The sequence below is a fragment of the Macaca nemestrina genome, chromosome 4 (assembly GCF_043159975.1).
Source record: "Macaca nemestrina isolate mMacNem1 chromosome 4, mMacNem.hap1, whole genome shotgun sequence".
NCBI lineage: Eukaryota > Metazoa > Chordata > Mammalia > Primates > Cercopithecidae > Macaca > Macaca nemestrina.
The window spans coordinates 91,956,705-91,963,380 of NC_092128.1; positions in this window are offsets into that span (position 1 = coordinate 91,956,705).

Here is a 6,676-nt window from a genome sequence, read left to right on the forward strand (position 1 = left end):
CTGACTTTTTAATAGTAACCATTTGAGATGGTATGTGACTGTGGTTTTGATTTGCATCTCTCTGATGATCAGTTGTGTGGAACATGTTTTTCAAATCTGTCTTTTGGCCACTTCTATGCCTGAGGAAGATATTCGTGTGCACTTTTCCCTCCCCAGCCACTCTTCACCTTGGAGACTGGACTTCCTCCCTTCCAAACTTGTGACTTCCAAGAAAATGACTCTAAATGTAGATTCTGTGGTGGCATTTTAGGTATCAAGTAGTGTTTATGGGATCTAGGGAATAAGAGGCCCTTCTAATGCCTCTGAAATCTCCCTGAAAAGGAAGTGTCTGACCTTGCCTGCCAATAAAGCTTGGCCCTTTTCACACCTCTTCCTGGTGTCAAGCTTGACAAGAAAATTATGAAAATAGAGAACCTCCCACATACATTTTAGAAGTGAATTGGGAAATCCTTAAATCACTGGTCCTCTAAGATACAGGGATTTCTCTCTCCCTGTTTTACGGTGATAGTCTGTGTTTGGAAGTCTGATCGGGTTGCAATCTGCAAAATCGCAGCCCTTCACATAGCTCCCTCTTCAATATGCATCCAAAGAGACATGAGTATATTATTTCTTCCAAAGTCAGCTACAATTGAAGCTCACTAAATTGACTCCACATCTTGCTATCTCAGGCAGTGACAGAGGAATAGCAAGTTTTGTTGTTGTTGTTGTTTTTTTCTAAAATGCTCATTTTTAACCAACATCTCCTTTGAAGATTTCTCTATCACTGATGCCGAGGACATGGTCTTTTCTTTACAGAGGATGGTAGAACACCTGCAAATCAATGTTTGAGTCCAAGGGCTGCCGTCATTGCCTCAAACACTTATGTAGTAACTGTGTCCTTTTGCCAGCCATGTCATACAGGATTGAAGGCAGAATTTATTACAAATGAAAGGACACTAATATCAGAAGGATGTTTTGCATGTGTGCATGTGCAAGTGTGTGGACATGCACACAAATACATATGTGTGTGTGCCTAGGGATTAGGTACAAGCACACCCATGCCTGTGTGAAAAGATGCCCAGAAGATTAACTTCACCCCTTGATGGTTCATGTTTATTATGGCCAAGAAAATCATGATAGTATCTCACATCATATAAAAATATATTTCAATGGTCTGCTTCTACCAATCCCCCTACTAATCATTCTACAGTGTGGGTTTCCTTTTATTTGTTCACTCTGCTAATCTTCATGGGGAGCCCATCTCAGTGTTTGCCTTTTCTCTAGCAGAATTATCCTGCACTACGTTGTGTTGAGAATTATGCAATGATATGGATAGAAATGAATGGATAGAAAATTAAAGGAAAAGCAAGCAAAAGGAAATGTGGAAATTGGGTAATCAGGCCTGTAATCAAGTTGGTTTTATTCAGTTCACATGGACATAGCATCTCCTCAGCAGGCCCTGTTTCCCAAAGATTATTTGTGTCACATCCTAAAAGAGTGGTTATTTATTGAGTGAGCACTATGTGGCAGGCACTGTGCTAGGACCTATGCAGTCATCAGTCCAATTAATCCTCACACCACTCCTCTGAGACATACCTGTTATTATCCCCTTTTTACTGCTGCAAAAACTGAGCTTCAGAGAGGTTAAGTAACTTTGTCCAAGGTCTAAATCATTAATAGATGATGGGCGGATACAGGATATGAACCTGATAGCATGAACATGAGTCTGTGCACTTAATTAGTACTTCTCTGAGCCTTTTATTTTTAGCCTTGAAATCCCAAACCATTTAGTGGGGTTTACTAACTTATCACAAAGAGGTAATATAGAGTCAACAATGTGAGATCTATATATAAAGGAAGCTCTGAAGACACATGAATTTTCTACAATTATATAGGCAAAACTTGGTGCTCTGACATGTGAACCCTTGTTCTCACCCCTTATGTAAACTGCAACCATGGAATCACAAAATCGGGCTTCCAGAGCTTGGTGTTAATCCCTTGTCCCTCCAAGCACCCAAGATCTAATCATTCTATACATATGAATATTGTCCTGCTGCAAATGATCTTCAGAGGTGGGGGATGTCTAGGAACTAAGGTAGTATCTTTTAAATTAAATAAAAACTCCTGACCAGACACAGTGGCTCACGCCTGTAATCCCAACACTCTGGGAGGCCAAGGCTGGTGGATCCACTGAGGCAAGAGTTTGAGACCAGCCTGACCAACATGGTGAAACCCCGTCGCTACCAAAATTACAAAGATTAGCAGGATGTGGTAGTGTGCACGTGTCATCACAGCCACTCAGGAGGCTAAGGCAGGAGACTCGCTTGAACCTGGGAGGGGGAGGTTGCAGTGAGCTGAGATCGTGCCACTGCACTCTGGCCTGGGTAACAAAGAGAGACTCCTTCTCAGGAAACAAAACAAAACAAAACAAAAACAACTCCTTAATCATGCCCACGTTTTATCAGATTACAATTTCACCACGCTGTCCCCCAGAATTTATTCTGTAAACATTCCATTTTATCCCCTGTTCTTGTAAGAACAGGGAACATCAAAGAATCGCTCACTTAGCTGATGTTGCCACCACATGGTTCATTAAATTCCTCTGACACTTGTTGAACTTAAACAACCCAGAGAAGGAGAAAATAGCCATTCAGGATGATACCTGATTGAGCAGGGTGTGAAAAACTATTCAATCAGGCCTGCATGACTGACTGACAGCAGATCTGCTGTGTGAGTCTGAATCCACAAGTGGAGCCGGTTTACAGAATGATTATAGATCATATAGACATAAGCTTTTTATCTAGTTGCAACCCAAAGAAACAATTAAAAAATCTGTTTGTAAGTGATACCCAGGCAGGGCTGGAGCTGAAAACACGATGTTTGGAGGCCTATGTTTGTTAGAGAATTCCTTCACTTTTTCATATTTTGAGAGATTCTGCTTCGACTGTTGGAAACCATTTTCACCTATTCACCTATTTCAATATGGATGTTAAAAAGGGCAATGAGAAAAGCCTCCTTTAGGAATTCAGATTTAGAATATTTCGTCAAAGTTCATCTTGTGTTTCCCAGGCTGGCTTCTTGCTAAATCCTTATTTTATCTCGCCCTCCTTCTTTGTTAAAATTCTGTTCTTTGAACCCATCTCTCTAGGTTGAAACCATCTTGGTAAAGTAATATCAGCCGGTGTCTTCGGCTAGATGGACCTTTCAAGCCCTCCTAAGGTGAGAAAATGTTATTTTTCCCTTTTATGTGTTGTGGTTCATTGGATAGTATTTGTCATCTTGTCACATAATAGGAATGACGTTCACAATGTTGAAATACGCCTTTAAGGAGTGATGACAACAGATACGGGAGCAGTCCCCGGGCTGTAGCCTTCATCGCCCCTTCAAACACTCGCAGGCTTGCTTATATGTTCCCAGCCAAGAACATTCCCTTTAAAGTGCGCCATTTCATTCTGATTTGTCACAAGGGTCAGGTTCACACCAGAAAAATCTTTCCTTTGGAAAGGTAAAGGGAGAATTGGAATGCATTTGGATGCCTTTTACCATATTTTGCACTGACACTTGAAAAGGCATGAAAAATTTGCTGAGTATAGTATTCTTTAACACAAACACAAACACACAAACACCATTTTGGTTGGCGAGGGCGGTGGGACAAATGGTTTTCTTGTTTATTATGAGGACAGCTGTAGTGAGATTGTTGTGATAATATACAGCCAAGGATTTCCTGAAGGGACAAACTGAGGGCACTGTTGAGGGAAATAGCTTAGGCTCTTCTCTGAGGGAACCACCTCTCTACCGTTAGCTCTGTGGCGACTCAGGGAAGGTGCCAGTAGGAGAATCTTGTATTCATTCCATCTTCCCAAGCAGAATCCCATTGCCACTTCCCCCTGGGGCTGCATAGTGTCTTTTAGGATTTGTACCTTCAAGCTTCACAATGACACTCACTTTATCCTTTCTCCATAATTATCTATCTATCTATCTATCTATCTATCTATCTATCTATCTATCTACCTACCTACCTACTTACCCACCTACCTATCACCTATCTATCAATTTTTTGGCTGTGGGGGAAAGAACACAGGATGATTTTCCTGCTGACTTGTTCCAAGTGGGATTATCCTGACCTCAAATCCCTGGGAGAGACAGTTCTGTCTGTTGAAAAACAGACATTTCCAGGTAGTTTTGGAAAAAGCTTCTTTACAAATGATTTTGGAATCTTTCTGGTGAAAATGTACCCAAGAACACAAAACCGGAAGGTTTATAAACACTTAGAGGCTAATGATCCAACTAGAGGTATTTTATTTTTTTAATTTTTCTAATTTTTTAGTTACTGTCATTACAGTATCCCTATCCCATAGGAGGACCCGAAGTTAAAAGAAAGGGAAAATAAATCAGAGCACTTACAAAAGTTGAAGTGAGGCCATTTTGGCTGTCGTCTAATATGCTTTGGAAAGAATCCCCAACAGACAAAAAATAAGAATTTTCAGATATACAAAAGATAGGATCTGGATCTCATTGTCATGATCAAAGTGTATCTGTAATGAACACCTGGCTCTCCCATCTGATCATTTCTCCAGAGGGCTCTCAATTAATTTAAAGCCAAAAAAACTTCTATAATATTCCCCAAGTTTTAACTTACATGTATTTAATAATCAACTCATTTATTTGTTTCATATTTAGTTAGCAACAGTTTTTTTGGTGTACATACCATGAAGCAGCATTACTCAAAACAATGCATTCTGCATACTCTACTGAGATGGTATTTTGACTACTGTGGAGTATTTGCGTACACCTGCCTTCATGATTTTCCTGCTAAAACTGTTGTTTTAGGTCTAGAAGTAGAACTTTGAACTTTGAACTTTTCCATTTGTCTGTGCATTAAAGCAGATGTAAGCCTGGGCAACATGGCAAAATCCGTTCTCTTCAAAAACTGCAAAAATTCTCTGGACATGGTGGTGCACTCCTGTAGTCTCAGCTACTCAGGAGGCTGAGTTGAGAGAATGGCTTGAGCCCATGATGCAGAAGTTGCAATGAGCTGAGATCATGCCACTGCACCCTAGCCTGGGCAACAGAGTGAGACCCTGCTTCAAAAAAATAAAATTAAATTAAAAAGTAGATGTAAATTGTTTTCTAAGAAGCTTCATTCTGCTCATGAGTAATGCCTTGCCTCCTAGGTAATTCTCTGCATAAAGGTAGAATCAATGTATGTGCCTTTTTCTCAGTCATGTAGGCTTGCCTAGGCTTCAGTAATTTCACAACAGAGCGTCAACTTTGCCTCTGGCTTGACTTTCTACTAATGTGTAGTTCCAAATTTAATTGGGAATAGAGAACAATCACACTCCAGATAATTGCCAAAGAGAACAATTTCAAAATAACAGCTGCCTAATATTCAGCAAAAGTTGAGGAAAGTAAAGTTTTTGGGGGAATCACTCAAAGAAGTAAATGAAATCCATGTAACCCTCCATACATTCTAAGTATTTCCAGACTTGAACTGCCTTTGAGGTAAGGCCATTAACCCATCATTAGCCACATGACCTTGTACCTCTCCCAGATATTGTTAAGGACACTAATCATTATGGTGCAGAGAATTCTTCCATTTATCATGGGCTTCAGGGGCAATTTCTTTCTCAGCTTAGCACATCTTAGCACACATCTTGGATGCTCACTAATATGTGTCCACTAACATGAAAGCGTGAGTCTTCAGGGTAGGCATTTTCGATTTTTCTCTTTGTTTTTCCTCTTTCTGTCTCTAGTTGAATATTTATTTATTTATTTATTCATTTATTTATTTATTTAGCTGCATTTCAAGTAATCTGGAAAACCACTTTGGTGGAAAAGAAGGCTAATAAATAAATCTGCCACTTAAGGCAAAGTTGAGACATTTCCCCAAAGCCTCAGAGGAAAAGCATGACTTACCCTATAATAAACTGGTAAAAATAAGAGAGTATTTATGCATGGCTCCCCAAAATGATTAAAAAAGAAAGCTTCTTTGAAAAAAGGAGCAGGCAATTATAGAAAAAATTTAGCTGTGATAAATACAGATGCAAATATAGCTAATGTAAGAAAATAATTCAAAAGAAAATGTGATGAAAAATGTACGTTTGTTAGTATAAACTATTGAAATAATTTGTAAATTCCTATGTGTACTGTGGAGGATGCATGTCAGATACTCTCCCAGAAGCAGAGTTAAAAATGCAGAGGTAAAAGAGATGAGGGAAAATTATGAAAGACAGATTTGAGAGCAGACATAAATAATAATTTTCCAAAAGCAGAAACCAGAGTAATAATGAGTGAAGCAATAGTCAAGGATATAATAGAAGAAGGAGTTTCTGGAAGAAAAATCATGACTTGAAACGACTCATCTGGATTCAGGCAAAATTAATTAAAAGGACCTACATTTAAATAAACAGTCATATTTTTCAAAACTTAAATTCAAGAACAAAGGGGGAAAATGTAATTACAAATCAGAAAGAAACAATAATCAGAGTGCTCTAATTTCACTTTTTCAACACTAATTTTAAAAAACCAAAAGTGAAAGCTATACAAATCACAATTGCAAAAATGTGAAACCAACCCAAATGCTCATCAATCAACAAGTGGATAAAGAAAATGTGGTATAGATATACAACAGAATACTACTCAACCATAAAAAGGAATGAATTAACGGTATTTGCAGCAACATAGATGAGATTGGAGA